General features: G+C 42.7%; 1 protein-coding gene across 1 annotated transcript in view; it reads left to right on the top strand.

Moving 5' to 3' along the window:
* LOC148481301 (signaling lymphocytic activation molecule-like) overlaps positions 1 to 17,308 on the top strand; it is a 106,449-nt gene that overhangs the window by 878 nt on the left and 88,263 nt on the right. The window lies entirely within an intron of this gene.

The raw sequence follows: 17,308 nt of genomic DNA, 5'->3' as shown, positions 1-17,308 counted from the left end.
GCTGAGTAATGTGATATGTGACACCTGTATATCTGTGTACACCTGAGTCTCTATATGGGAGACTGTGCTGAGTAATGTGAAATGTGACACCTGTATATCTGTGTGCTCCTGAGTCTGTATATAGGAGACTGTGCTGAGTAATGTGATATGTGACACCTGTATATCTGTGTGCTCCTGAGTCTGTATATGGGAGATTGTGCTCCTGAGTCTGTATATAGGAGACTGTGCTGAGTAATGTGATATGTGACACCTGTATATCTGTGTGCACCTGAGTCTGTATATAGGAGACTGCGCTGAGTAATGTGATATGTGACACCTGTATATCTGTGTGCTCCTGAGTCTGTATATAGGAGACTGTGCTGAGTAATGTGATATGTGACACCTGTATATCTGTGTACACCTGAGTCTCTATATGGGAGACTGTGCTGAGTAATGTGATATGTGACACCTGTATATCTGTGTGCTCCTGAGTCTGTATATGGCAGACTATGCTGAGTAATGTGATATGTGACACCTGTATACCTGTGTGCTCCTGAGTCTGTATATGGGAGACTGTGCTGAGTAATGTGATATGTGACACCTGTATATCTGTGTGCTCCTGAGTCTGTATATAGGAGACTGTGCTGAGTAATGTGATATGTGACACCTGTATATCTGTGTGCTCCTGAGTCTGTATATAGGAGACTGTGCTGAGTCATGTGATATGTGACACCTGTATATCTGTGTGCTCCTGAGTCTGTATATGGGAGACTGTGCTGAGTAATGTGATATGTGACACCTGTATATCTGTGTACACCTGAGTCTCTATATGGGAGACTGTGCTGAGTAATGTGATATGTGACACCTGTATATCTGTGTGCTCCTGAGTCTGTATATAGGAGACTGTGCTGAGTAATGTGATATGTGACACCTGTATATCTGTGTACACCTGAGTCTCTATATGGGAGACTGTGCTGAGTAATGTGATATGTAACACCTGTATATCTGTGTGCTCCTGAGTCTGTATATGGGAGATTGTGCTCCTGAGTCTGTATATAGGAGACTGCGCTGAGTAATGTGATATGTGACACCTGTATATCTGTGTGCACCTGAGTCTGTATATAGGAGACTGTGCTGAGTAATGTGATATGTGACACCTGTATATCTGTGTGCTCCTGAGTCTGTATATAGGAGACTGTGCTGAGTAATGTGATATGTGACACCTGTATATCTGTGTACAGCTGAGTCTCTATATGGGAGACTATGCTGAGTAATGTGATATGTGACAACTGTATATCTGTGTGCTCCTGAGTCTGTATATAGGAGACTGTGCTGAGTAATGTGATATGTGACACCTGTATATCTGTGTGCACCTGAGTCTCTATATGGGAGACTGTGCTGAGTAATGTGATATGGAACACCTGTATATCTGTGTGCTGCTGAGTCTGTATATGGGAGATTGTGCTCCTGAGTCTGTATATAGGAGACTGTGCTGAGTAATGTGATATGTGACACCTGTATATCTTTGTACACCTGAGTCTCTATATGGGAGACTGTGCTGAGTAATGTGATATGTAACACCTGTATATCTGTGTGCTCCTGGGTCTGTATATGGGAGATTGTGCTCCTGAGTCTGTATATAGGAGACTGTGCTGAGTAATGTGATATGTGACACCTGTATATCTGTGTGCACCTGAGTCTGTATATAGGAGACTGCACTGAGTAATGTAATATGTGACACCTGTATATCTGTGTGATCCTGAGTCTCTATATGGGAGACTGTGCTGAGTAATGTGATATGTGACACCTGTATATCTGTGTGCTCCTGAGTCTGTATATGGCAGACTATGCTGAGTAATGTGATATGTGACACCTGTATATCTGTGTGCTCCTGAGTCTGTATATAGGAGACTGTGCTGAGTAATGTGATATGTGACACCTGTATATCTGTGTGCTCCTGAGTCTGTATATAGGAGACTGTGCTGAGTAATGTGATATGTGACACCTGTATATCTGTGTGCTCCTGAGTCTGTATATAGGAGACTGTGCTGAGTCATGTGATATGTGACACCTGTATATCTGTGTGCTCCTGAGTCTGTATATGGGAGACTTTGCTGAGTCATGTGATATGTGACACCTGTATATCTGTGTACACCTGAGACTCTATATGGGAGACTGTGCTGAGTAATGTGATATGTGCCACCTGTATATCTGTGTGCTCCTGAGTCTGTATATAGGAGACTGTGCTGAGTAATGTGATATGTGACACCTGTATATCTGTGTGCTCCTGAGTCTGTATATGGGAGATTGTGCTCCTGAGTCTGTATATAGGAGACTGTGCTGAGTAATGTGATATGTAACACCTGTATATCTGTGTGCTCCTGAGTCTGTATATAGGAGACTGCGCTGAGTAATGTGATATTGGACACCTGTATATCTGTGTGCACCTGAGTCTGTATATAGGAGACTGCGCTGAGTAATGTGATATGTGACACCTGTATATCTGTGTGCTCCTGAGTCTGTATATGGGAGACTGTGCTGAGTAATGTGATATGTGACACCTGTATATCTGTGTGCTCCTGAGTCTGTATATGGGAGACTGTGCTGAGTAATGTGATATGTGACACCTGTATATCTGTGTGCTCCTGAGTCTGTATATGGGAGACTGTGCTGAGTAATGTGATATGTGACACCTGTATATCTGTGTGCTCCTAAGTCTGTATATGGGAGACTGTGCTGAGTAATGTGATATGTGACACCTGTATATCTGTGTGCTCCTGAGTCTGTATATGGGAGACTGTGCTGAGTAATGTGATATGTGACACCTGTATATCTGTGTGCTCCTGAGTCTGTATATGGGAGACTGTGTTGAGTAATGTGATATGTGACACCTGTATATCTGTGTGCTCCTGAGTCTGTATATCGGAGACTGTGCTGAGTAATGTGATATGTGACACCTGTATATCTGTGTGCTCCTGAGTCTGTATATGGGAGACTGTGCTGAGTAATGTGATATGTGACACCTGTATATCTGTGTGCTACTGAGTCTGTATATGGGAGACTGTGCTGAGTAATGTGATATGTGACACCTGTATATCTGTGTGCACCTGAGTCTGTATATGGGAGACTGTGCTGAGTAATGTGATATGTGACACCTGTATATCTGTGTGCACCTGAGTCTGTATATAGGAGACTGTGCTGAGTAATGTGATATGGGACACCTGTATATCTGTGTGCTCCTTAGTCTGTATATAGGAGACTGTGCTGAGTAATGTGATATGTGAAACCTATATATCTGTGTGCTCCTGAGTCTCTATATGGGAGACTGTGCTGAGTAATGTGATAAATAACACCTGTATATCTGTGTGCTCCTGAGTCTGTATATGGGAGATTGTGCTCCTGAGTCTGTATATAGGAGACTGCGCTGAGTAATGTGATATGTGACACCTGTATATCTGTGTGCTCCTGAGTCTGTATATAGGAGACTGCGCTGAGTAATGTGATATGTGACACCTGTATATCTGTGTGCTCCTGAGTCTCTATATGGGAGACTGTGCTGAGTAATGTGATATGTAACACCTGTATATCTGTGTGCTCCTGAGTCTGTATATGGGAGATTGTGCTCCTGAGTCTGTATATAGGAGACTGCGCTGAGTAATGTGATATGTGACACCTGTATATCTGTGTGCTCCTGAGTCTGTATAAAGGAGACTGTGCTGAGTGATGTGATATGTGACACCTGTATATCTGTGTGCACCTGAGTCCGTATATAGGAGACTGTGCTGAGTAATGTGATATGTAACACCTGTATATCTGTGTGCTCCTGAGTCTGTATATAGGAGACTGTGCTGAGTAATGTGATATGTGACACCTGTATATCTGTGTGCTCCTGAGTCTGTATATAGGAGACTGTGCTGAGTAATGTGATATGTGACACCTGTATATCTGTGTGCTCCTGAGTCTGTATATGGGAGACTGCGCTGAGTAATGTGATATGTGACACCTGTATATCTGTGTGCACCGGATTCTGTATAAAGGAGACTGTGCTGAGTAATGTGATATGTGACACCTGTATATCTGTGTGCACCTGAGTCTGTATATAGGAGACTGCGCTGAGTAATGTGATATGTGACACCTGTATATCTGTGTGCTCCTGAGTCTGTATATGGGAGACTGCGCTGAGTAATGTGATATGTGACACCTGTATATCTGTGTGCACCGGAGTCTGTATATAGGAGACTGTGCTGAGTAATGTGATATGTGACACCTGTATATCTGTGTGCACCTGAGTCTGTATATAGGAGACTGTGCTGAGTAATGTGATATGTGACACCTGTATATCTGTGTGCACCTGAGTCTGTATATAGGAGACTGCGCTGAGTAATGTGATATGTGACACCTGTATATCTGTGTGCACCTGAGTCTGTATATAGGAGACTGCGCTGAGTAATGTGATATGTGACACCTGTATATCTGTGTGCTCCTGAGTCTGTATATAGGAGACTGTGCTGAGTAATGTGACACCTGTATATCTATGTGCTCCTGAGTCTGTATATTGGAGACTGTGCTGAGTAATGTGATATGTGACACCTGTATATCTGTGTGCTCCTGAGTCTGTATATAGGAGACTTTGCTGAGTAATATGATATGTGACACCTGTATATCTGTGTGCTCCTGAGTCTGTATATAGGAGACTGTGCTGAGTAATGTGATATGTGACACCTGTATATCTGTGTGCACCTGAGTCTGTATATAGGAGACTGTGCTGAGTAATGTGATATGTGACACCTGTATATCTGTGTGCTCCTGAGTCTGTATATGGGAGACTGTGCTGAGTAATGTGATATGTGACATCTGTATATCTGTGTACACCTGAGTCTATATGGGAGACTGTGCTGAGTAATGTGATATGTGACACCTGTATATCTGTGTGCTCCTGAGTCTGTATATAGGAGACTGTGCTGAGTAATGTGATATGTGACACCTGTATATCTGTGTGCTCCTGAGTCTGTATATAGGAGACTGTGCTGAGTCATGTGATATGTGACACCTGTATATCTGTGTGCTCCTGAGTCTGTATATAGGAGACTGTGCTGAGTGATGTGATATGTGACACCTGTATATCTGTGTGCACCTGAGTCCGTATATAGGAGACTGTGCTGAGTAATGTGATATGTGACACCTGTATATCTGTGTGCTCCTGAATCTGTATATAGGAGACTGTGCTGAGTAATGTGATATGTGACACCTGTATATCTGTGTGCTCCTGAGTCTGTATATAGGAGACTGTGCTGAGTAATGTGATATGTGACACCTGTATATCTGTGTGCTCAAGAGTCTGTATATGGGAGACTGCGCTGAGTAATGTGATATGTGACACCTGTATATCTGTGTGCACCGGAGTCTGTATATAGGAGACTGTGCTGAGTAATGTGATATGTGACACCTGTATATCTGTGTGCACCTGAGTCTGTATATAGGAGACTGCGCTGAGTAATGTGATATGTGACACCTGTATATCTGTGTGCTCCTGAGTCTGTATATGGGAGACTGCGCTGAGTAATGTGATATGTGACACCTGTATATCTGTGTGTACCGGAGTCTGTATATAGGAGACTGTGCTGAGTAATGTGATATGTGACACCTGTATATCTGTGTGCACCTGAGTCTGTATATAGGAGACTGTGCTGAGTAATGTGATATGTGACACCTGTATATCTGTGTGCACCTGAGTCTGTATATAGGAGACTGCGCTGAGTAATGTGATATGTGACACCTGTATATCTGTGTGCACCTGAGTCTGTATATAGGAGACTGCACTGAGTAATGTGATATGTGACACCTGTATATCTGTGTGCTCCTGAGTCTGTATATAGGAGACTGTGCTGAGTAATGTGACACCTGTATATCTATGTGCTCCTGAGTCTGTATATAGGAGACTGTGCTGAGTAATGTGATATGTGACACCTGTATATCTGTGTGCTCCTGAGTCTGTATATAGGAGACTGTGCTGAGTAATATGATATGTGACACTTGTATATCTGTGTGCTCCTGAGTCTGTATATAGGAGACTGTGCTGAGTAATGTGATATGTGACACCTGTATATCTGTGTGCTCCTGAGTCTGTATATGGGAGACTGTGCTGAGTAATGTGATATGTGACATCTGTATATCTGTGTACACCTGAGTCTCTATATGGGAGACTGTGCTGAGTAATGTGATATGTGACACCTGTATATCTGTGTGTACCTGAGTCTGTATATGGGAGACTGTGCTGAGTAATGTGATATGTGACACCTATATATCTGTGTACACCTGAGTCTCTATATGGGAGACTGTGCTGAGTAATGTGATATGTAACACCTGAATATCTGTGTGCTCCTGAGTCTGTATATGGGAGATTGTGCTCCTGAGTCTGTATATAGGAGTCTGCGCTGAGTAATGTGATATGTGACACCTGTATATCTGTGTGCTCCTGTGTCTGTATATAGGAGACTGTGCTGAGTAATGTGATATGTGACACCTGTATATCTGTGTACACCTGAGTCTCTATATGGGAGACTGTGCTGAGTAATGTGAAATGTGACATCTGTATATCTGTGTGCTCCTGAGTCTGTATATAGGAGACTGTGCTGAGTAATGTGATATGTGACACCTGTATATCTGTGTACACCTGAGTATATGGGAGACTGTGCTGAGTAATGTGATATGTAACACCTGTATATCTGTGTGCTCCTGAGTCTGTATATGGGAGATTGTGCTCCTGAGTCTGTATATAGGAGACTGTGCTGAATAATGTGATATGTGACACCTGTATATCTGTGTGCTCCTGAGTCTGTATATAGGAGACTGTGCTGAGTAATGTGATATGTGACACCTGTATATCTGTGTGCTCCTGAGTCTGTATATAGGAGACTGTGCTGAGTCATGTGATATGTGACACCTGTATATCTGTGTGCTCCTGAGTCTGTATATGGGAGACTGTGCTGAGTCATGTGATATGTGACACCTGTATATCTGTGTACACCTGAGTCTCTATATGGGAGACTGTGCTGAGTAATGTGATATGTGACACCTGTATATCTGTGTGCTCCTGAGTCTGTATATAGGAGACTGTGCTGAGTAATGTGATATGTGACACCTGTATATCTGTGTGCTCCTGAGTCTGTATATAGGAGACTGTGCTGAGTAATGTGATATGTGACACCTGTATATCTGTGTGCTCCTGAGTCTGTATATGGGAGACTGCGCTGAGTAATGTGATATGTGACACCTGTATATCTGTGTGCACCGGATTCTTTATAAAGGAGACTGTGCTGAGTAATGTGATATGTGACACCTGTATATCTGTGTGCACCTGAGTCTGTATATAGGAGACTGCGCTGAGTAATGTGATATGTGACACCTGTATATCTGTGTGCTCCTGAGTCTGTATATGGGAGACTGCGCTGAGTAATGTGATATGTGACACCTGTATATCTGTGTGCACCGGAGTCTGTATATAGGAGACTGTGCTGAGTAATGTGATATGTGACACCTGTATATCTGTGTGCACCTGAGTCTGTATATAGGAGACTGTGCTGAGTAATGTGATATGTGACACCTGTATATCTGTGTGCACCTGAGTCTGTATATAGGAGACTGCGCTGAGTAATGTGATATGTGACACCTGTATATCTGTGTGCACCTGAGTCTGTATATAGGAGACTGCGCTGAGTAATGTGATATGTGACACCTGTATATCTGTGTGCTCCTGAGTCTGTATATAGGAGACTGTGCTGAGTAATGTGACACCTGTATATCTATGTGCTCCTGAGTCTGTATATTGGAGACTGTGCTGAGTAATGTGATATGTGACACCTGTATATCTGTGTGCTCCTGAGTCTGTATATAGGAGACTTTGCTGAGTAATATGATATGTGACACCTGTATATCTGTGTGCTCCTGAGTCTGTATATAGGAGACTGTGCTGAGTAATGTGATATGTGACACCTGTATATCTGTGTGCACCTGAGTCTGTATATAGGAGACTGTGCTGAGTAATGTGATATGTGACACCTGTATATCTGTGTGCTCCTGAGTCTGTATATGGGAGACTGTGCTGAGTAATGTGATATGTGACATCTGTATATCTGTGTACACCTGAGTCTATATGGGAGACTGTGCTGAGTAATGTGATATGTGACACCTGTATATCTGTGTGCTCCTGAGTCTGTATATAGGAGACTGTGCTGAGTAATGTGATATGTGACACCTGTATATCTGTGTGCTCCTGAGTCTGTATATAGGAGACTGTGCTGAGTCATGTGATATGTGACACCTGTATATCTGTGTGCTCCTGAGTCTGTATATAGGAGACTGTGCTGAGTGATGTGATATGTGACACCTGTATATCTGTGTGCACCTGAGTCCGTATATAGGAGACTGTGCTGAGTAATGTGATATGTGACACCTGTATATCTGTGTGCTCCTGAATCTGTATATAGGAGACTGTGCTGAGTAATGTGATATGTGACACCTGTATATCTGTGTGCTCCTGAGTCTGTATATAGGAGACTGTGCTGAGTAATGTGATATGTGACACCTGTATATCTGTGTGCTCCTGAGTCTGTATATGGGAGACTGCGCTGAGTAATGTGATATGTGACACCTGTATATCTGTGTGCACCGGAGTCTGTATATAGGAGACTGTGCTGAGTAATGTGATATGTGACACCTGTATATCTGTGTGCACCTGAGTCTGTATATAGGAGACTGCGCTGAGTAATGTGATATGTGACACCTGTATATCTGTGTGCACCTGAGTCTGTATATAGGAGACTGCGCTGAGTAATGTGATATGTGACACCTGTATATCTGTGTGCTCCTGAGTCTGTATATAGGAGACTGTGCTGAGTAATGTGACACCTGTATATCTATGTGCTCCTGAGTCTGTATATTGGAGACTGTGCTGAGTAATGTGATATGTGACACCTTTATATCTGTGTGCTCCTGAGTCTGTATATAGGAGACTTTGCTGAGTAATATGATATGTGACACCTGTATATCTGTGTGCTCCTGAGTCTGTATATAGGAGACTGTGCTGAGTAATGTGATATGTGACACCTGTATATCTGTGTGCACCTGAGTCTGTATATAGGAGACTGTGCTGAGTAATGTGATATGTGACACCTGTATATCTGTGTGCTCCTGAGTCTGTATATGGGAGACTGTGCTGAGTAATGTGATATGTGACATCTGTATATCTGTGTACACCTGAGTCTATATGGGAGACTGTGCTAAGTAATGTGATATGTGACACCTGTATATCTGTGTGCTCCTGAGTCTGTATATAGGAGACTGTGCTGAGTAATGTGATATGTGACACCTGTATATCTGTGTGCTCCTGAGTCTGTATATAGGAGACTGTGCTGAGTCATGTGATATGTGACACCTGTATATCTGTGTGCTCCTGAGTCTGTATATAGGAGACTGTGCTGAGTGATGTGATATGTGACACCTGTATATCTGTGTGCACCTGAGTCCGTATATAGGAGACTGTGCTGAGTAATGTGATATGTGACACCTGTATATCTGTGTGCTCCTGAATCTGTATATAGGAGACTGTGCTGAGTAATGTGATATGTGACACCTGTATATCTGTGTGCTCCTGAGTCTGTATATAGGAGACTGTGCTGAGTAATGTGATATGTGACACCTGTATATCTGTGTGCTCCTGAGTCTGTATATGGGAGACTGCGCTGAGTAATGTGATATGTGACACCTGTATATCTGTGTGCACCGGAGTCTGTATATAGGAGACTGTGCTGAGTAATGTGATATGTGACACCTGTATATCTGTGTGCACCTGAGTCTGTATATAGGAGACTGCGCTGAGTAATGTGATATGTGACACCTGTATATCTGTGTGCTCCTGAGTCTGTATATGGGAGACTGCGCTGAGTAATGTGATATGTGACACCTGTATATCTGTGTGTACCGGAGTCTGTATATAGGAGACTGTGCTGAGTAATGTGATATGTGACACCTGTATATCTGTGTGCACCTGAGTCTGTATATAGGAGACTGTGCTGAGTAATGTGATATGTGACACCTGTATATCTGTGTGCACCTGAGTCTGTATATAGGAGACTGCGCTGAGTAATGTGATATGTGACACCTGTATATCTGTGTGCACCTGAGTCTGTATATAGGAGACTGCACTGAGTAATGTGATATGTGACACCTGTATATCTGTGTGCTCCTGAGTCTGTATATAGGAGACTGTGCTGAGTAATGTGACACCTGTATATCTATGTGCTCCTGAGTCTGTATATAGGAGACTGTGCTGAGTAATGTGATATGTGACACCTGTATATCTGTGTGCTCCTGAGTCTGTATATAGGAGACTGTGCTGAGTAATATGATATGTGACACTTGTATATCTGTGTGCTCCTGAGTCTGTATATAGGAGACTGTGCTGAGTAATGTGATATGTGACACCTGTATATCTGTGTGCTCCTGAGTCTGTATATGGGAGACTGTGCTGAGTAATGTGATATGTGACATCTGTATATCTGTGTACACCTGAGTCTCTATATGGGAGACTGTGCTGAGTAATGTGATATGTGACACCTGTATATCTGTGTGTACCTGAGTCTGTATATGGGAGACTGTGCTGAGTAATGTGATATGTGACACCTATATATCTGTGTACACCTGAGTCTCTATATGGGAGACTGTGCTGAGTAATGTGATATGTAACACCTGAATATCTGTGTGCTCCTGAGTCTGTATATGGGAGATTGTGCTCCTGAGTCTGTATATAGGAGTCTGCGCTGAGTAATGTGATATGTGACACCTGTATATCTGTGTGCTCCTGTGTCTGTATATAGGAGACTGTGCTGAGTAATGTGATATGTGACACCTGTATATCTGTGTACACCTGAGTCTCTATATGGGAGACTGTGCTGAGTAATGTGAAATGTGACATCTGTATATCTGTGTGCTCCTGAGTCTGTATATAGGAGACTGTGCTGAGTAATGTGATATGTGACACCTGTATATCTGTGTACACCTGAGTATATGGGAGACTGTGCTGAGTAATGTGATATGTAACACCTGTATATCTGTGTGCTCCTGAGTCTGTATATGGGAGATTGTGCTCCTGAGTCTGTATATAGGAGACTGTGCTGAATAATGTGATATGTGACACCTGTATATCTGTGTGCTCCTGAGTCTGTATATAGGAGACTGTGCTGAGTAATGTGATATGTGACACCTGTATATCTGTGTGCTCCTGAGTCTGTATATAGGAGACTGTGCTGAGTCATGTGATATGTGACACCTGTATATCTGTGTGCTCCTGAGTCTGTATATGGGAGACTGTGCTGAGTCATGTGATATGTGACACCTGTATATCTGTGTACACCTGAGTCTCTATATGGGAGACTGTGCTGAGTAATGTGATATGTGACACCTGTATATCTGTGTGCTCCTGAGTCTGTATATAGGAGACTGTGCTGAGTAATGTGATATGTGACACCTGTATATCTGTGTACACCTGAGTCTCTATATGGGAGACTGTGCTGAGTAATGTGATATGTAACACCTGTATATCTGTGTGCTCCTGAGTCTGTATATGGGAGATTGTGCTCCTGAGTCTGTATATAGGAGACTGTGCTGAGTAATGTGATATGTGACATCTGTATATCTGTGTGCACCTGAGTCTGTATATAGGAGACTGTGCTGAGTAATGTGATATGTGACACCTGTATATCTGTGTGCTCCTGAGTCTGTATATAGGAGACTGTGCTGAGTAATGTGATATGTGACACCTGTATATCTGTGTGCTCCTGAGTCTGTATATAGGAGACTGTGCTGAGTAATGTGATATGTGACACCTGTATATCTGTGTGCTCCTGAGTCTGTATATAGGAGACTCTGCTGAGTAATGTGATATGTGACATCTGTGTGCTCCTGAGTCTGTATATGGGAGACTGTGCTGAGTAATGTGATATGTAACACCTGTATATCTGTGTGCTGCTGAGTCTGTATATGGGAGATTGTGCTCCTGAGTCTGTATATAGGAGACTGCGCTGAGTAATGTGATATTGGACACCTGTATATCTGTGTGCACCTGAGTCTGTATATAGGAGACTGCGCTGAGTAATGTGATATGTGACACCTGTATATCTGTGTGCTCCTGAGTCTGTATATGGGAGACTGTGCTGAGTAATGTGATATGTGACACCTGTATATCTGTGTTCTCCTGAGTCTGTATATAGGAGACTGTGCTGAGTAATGTGATATGTGACTCCTGTAAATCTGTCTGCTCCTGAGTCTGTATATGGGAGACTGTGCTGAGTAATGTGATATGTGACACCTGTATATCTGTGTGTTCCTGAGTCTGTATATGGGAGACTGTGCTGAGTAATGTGATATGTGACACCTGTATATCTGTGTGCTCCTGAGTCTGTATATAGGAGACTGTGCTGAGTAATGTGATATGTGACATCTGTGTGCTCCTGAGTCTGTATATGGGAGATTGTGCTGAGTAATGTGATATTTGACACCTGTATATCTGTGTGCTCCTGAGTCTGTATATGGGAGACTGTGCTGAGTAATGTGATATGTGACACCTGTATATCTGTGTGCACCTGAGTCTGTATATAGGAGACTGTGCTGAGTAATGTGATATGTGACACCTGTATATCTGTGTGCTCCAGAGTCTGTATATAGGAGACTGTGCTGAGTAATGTGATATGTGACACCTGTATATCTGTGTGCTCCTGAGTCTGTATATAGGAGACTGTGCTGAGTAATGTGATATGTGACACATGTATATCTGTGTGCACCTGAGTCTGTATATAGGAGACTGTGCTGAGTAATGTGATATGTGACACCTGTATATCTGTGTGCACCTGAGTCTGTATATAGGAGACTGTGCTGAGTAATGTGATATGTGACACCTGTATATCTTTGTGTACCTGAGTCTGTATATAGGAGACAGTGCTGAGTAATGTGATATGTGACACCTGTATATCTGTGTGTACCTGAGTTTGTATATAGGAGACTGTGCTGAGTAATGTGATATGTGACACCTGTATATCTGTGTGCTCCTGAGTCTTTATATAGGAGACTGTGCTGAGTAATGATATATGTGACACCTTATATCTGTGTGCTCCTGAGTCTGTATATGGGAGACGGTGCTGAGAAATGTGATATGTGACACCTGTATATCTGTGTGCTCCTGAGTCTGTATATGGGAGACTGTGCTGAGTAATGTGATATGTGACACCTGTATATCTGTGTGCTCCTGAGTCTGTATATAGGAGACTGTGCTGAGTAATGTGATTTGTGACACCTGTATATCTGTGTGCTCCTGAGTCTGTATATGGGAGACTGTGCTGAGTAATGTGATATGTGACACCTGTATATCTGTGTGCTCCTGAGTCTGTATATGGGAGACTGTGCTGAGTAATGTGATATGTGACACCTGTATGTCTGTGTGCACTTGAGTCTGTATATGGGAGACTGTGCTGAGTAATGTGATATGTGACACCTGTATATCTGTGTGCTCCTAAGTCTGTATATAGGAGACTGTGCTGAGTAATGTGATATGTGACACCTGTATATCTGTGTGCACCTGAGTCTATATAGGAGACTGTGCTGAGTAATGTGATATGTGACACCTGTATATCTGTGTGCTCCTGAGTCTGTATATGGGAGACTGTGCTGAGTAATGTGATATGTGACACCTGTATATCTGTGTGCACCTGAGTCTGTATATAGGAGACTGTGCTGAGTAATGTGATATGTGACACCTGTATATCTGTGTGCACCTGAGTCTGTATATAGGAGACTGTGCTGAGTAATATGATATGTGACACCTGTATATCTGTGTGCACCTGAGTCTGTATATAGGAGACTGTGCTGAGTAATGTGATATGTGACACTTGTATATCTGTGCACTTCTAAGTCTTTATATAGGAGACTGTGCTGAGTAATGTGATATGTGACACCTGTATATCTGTGTGCACCTGAGTCTGTATATAGGAGACTGTGCTGAGTAATGTGATATGTGACACCTGTATATCTGTGTGCTCCTGAGTCTGTATATAGGAGACTGTGCTGAGTAATGATATATGTGACACCTGTATATCTGTGTGCACCTGAGTCTGTATATAGGAGACTGTGCTGAGTAATGTGATATGTGACACTTGTATATCTGTGTGCTTCTAAGTCTTTATATAGGAGACTGTGCTGAGTAATGTGATATGTGACACCTGTATATCTGTGTGCACCTGAGTCTGTATATAGGAGACTGTGCTGAGTAATGTGATATGTGACACCTGTATATCTGTGTGCTCCTGAGTCTGTATATAGGAGACTGTGCTGAGTAATGTGATATGTGACACCTGTATATCTGTGTGCTCCTGAGTCTGTATATAGGAGACTGTGCTGAGTAATGATATATGTGACACCTGTATATCTGTGTGCACCTGAGTCTGTATATAGGAGACTGTGCTGAGTAATGTGATATGTGACACCTGTATATTTGTGTGCTCCTGAGTCTGTATATAGGAGACTGTGCTGAGTAATGTGATATGTGACACCTGTATATCTGTGAACACCTGAGTCTCTATATGGGAGACTATGCTGAGTAATGTGATATGTGACACCTGTATATCTGTGTGCTCCTGAGTCTGTATATAGGAGACTGTGCTGAGTAATGTGATATGTGACACCTGTATATCTGTGTGCACCTGAGCCTCTATATGGGAGACTGTGCAGAGTAATGTGAAATGTAACACCTGTATATCTGTGTGCTGCTGAGTCTGTATATGGGAGATTGTGCTCCTGAGTCTGTATATAGGAGACTGCGCTGAGTAATGTGATATTGGACACCTGTATATCTGTGTGCACCTGAGTCTGTATATAGGAGACTGCGCAGAGTAATGTGATATGTGACACCTGTATATCTGTGTGCTCCTGAGTCTGTATATGGGAGACTGCGCTGAGTAATGTGATATGTGACACCTGTATATCTGTGTGCTCCTGAGTCTGTATATGGGAGACTGCACTGAGTAATGTGATATGTGACACCTGTATATCTGTGTGCACCTGAGTCTGTATATAGGAGACTGCGCTGAGTAATGTGATATGTGACACCTGTATATCTGTGTGCTTCTGAGTCTGTACATAGGAGACTGTGCTGAGTAATGTGATATGTGACACCTGTATATCTGTTTGCTCCTGAGTCTGTATATAGGAGACTGTGCTGAGTAATGTGATATGTGACACCTGTATATCTGTGTGCACCTGAGTCTGTATATAGGAGACTGTGCTGAGTAATGATATATGTGACACCTGTATATCTTTGTGCACCTGAATCTGTATATAGGAGACTGCGCTGAGTAATGTGATATGTGACACCTGTATATCTGTGTGCTCCTGAGTCTGTATAAAGGAGACTGTGCTGAGTAATGTGATATGTGACACCGGTATATCTGTGTACACCTGAATCTCTATATGGGAGACTATGCTGAGTAACGTGATATGTGACACCTGTAAATCTGTGTGCTCCTGAGTCTGTATATAGGAGACTGTGCTGAGTAATGTGATATGTGACACCTGTATATCTGTGTGCACCTGAGTCTCTATATGGGAGACTGTGCTGAGTAATGTGATATGTAACACCTGTATATCTGTGTGCTGCTGAGTCTGTATATGGGAGATTGTGCTCCTGAGTCTGTATATAGGAGACTGCGCTGAGTAATGTGATATTGGACACCTGTATATCTGTGTGCACCTGAGTCTGTATATAGGAGACTGCGCTGAGTAATGTGATATGTGACACCTGTATATCTGTGTGCTCCTGAGTCTGTATATGGGAGACTGTGCTGAGTAATGTGATATGTGACACCTGTATATCTGTGTTCTCCTGAGTCTGTATATAGGAGACTGTGCTGAGTAATGTGATATGTGACACCTGTAAATCTGTGTGCTCCTGAGTCTGTATATGGGAGACTGTGCTGAGTAATGTGATATGTGACACCTGTATATCTGTGTGTTCCTGAGTCTGTATATGGGAGACTGTGCTGAGTAATGTGATATGTGACACCTGTATATCTGTGTGCTCCTGAGTCTGTATATAGGAGACTGTGCTGAGTAATGTGATATGTGACATCTGTGTGCTCCTGAGTCTGTGTATGGGAGATTGTGCTGAGTAATGTGATATTTGACACCTGTATATCTGTGTGCTCCTGAGTCTGTATATGGGAGACTGTGCTGAGTAATGTGATATGTGACACCTGTATATCTGTGTGCACCTGAGTCTGTATATGGGAGACTGTGCTGAGTAATGTGATATGTGACACCTGTATATCTGTGTGCTCCTGAGTCTGTATATAGGAGACTGTGCTGAGTAATGTGATAAGTGACACCTGTATATCTGTGTGCACCTGAGTCTCTATATAGGAGACTGTGCTGAGTAATGTGATATGTGACACCTGTATATCTGTGTTCACCTGAGTCTGTATATAGGAGACTGTGCTGAGTAATGTGATATGTGACACCTGTATATCTGTGTGCTCCTGAGTCTGTATATAGGAGACTGTGCTGAGTAATGTGATATGTGACACCTGTATATCTGTGTGCACCTGAGTCTGTATATAGGAGACTGTGCTGAGTAATGTGATATGTGACACCTGTATATCTGTGTGCTCCTGAGTCTGTATATAGGAGATTGTGCTGAGTAATGTGATATGTGACACCTGTATATCTGTGTGTACCTGAGTCTGTATATAGGAGACAGTGCTGAGTAATGTGATATGTGACACCTGTATATCTGTGTGCTCCTGAGTCTGTATATAGGAGACTGTGCTGAGTAATGATATATGTGACAACTTATATCTGTGTGCTCCTGAGTCTGTATATGGGAGACTGTGCTGAGAAATGTGATATGTGACACCTGTATATCTGTGTGCTCCTGAGTCTGTATATGGGAGACTGTGCTGAGTAATGTGATATGTGACACCTGTATATCTGTGTGCTCCGGAGTCTGTATATAGGAGACTGTGCTGAGTAATGTGATATGTGACACCTGTATATCTGTGTGCACCTGAGTCTATATAGGAGACTGTGCTGAGTAATGTGATATGTGACACCTGTATATCTGTGTGCTCCTGAGTCTGTATATGGGAGACTGTGCTGAGTAATGTGATATGTGACACCTGTATATCTGTGTGCACCTGAGTCTGTATATAGGAGACTGTTCTGAGTAATGTGATATGTGACACCTGTATATCTGTGTGCTCCTGAGTCTGTATATAGGAGACTGTGCTGA

The sequence above is a fragment of the Taudactylus pleione genome, unplaced genomic scaffold (assembly GCF_031769625.1).
Source record: "Taudactylus pleione unplaced genomic scaffold, aTauple2 ptg000587l, whole genome shotgun sequence".
NCBI lineage: Eukaryota > Metazoa > Chordata > Amphibia > Anura > Myobatrachidae > Taudactylus > Taudactylus pleione.
Note: the sequence above shows the minus strand (reverse complement) of the source record. Positions and strands in the feature narration are given on the sequence as shown.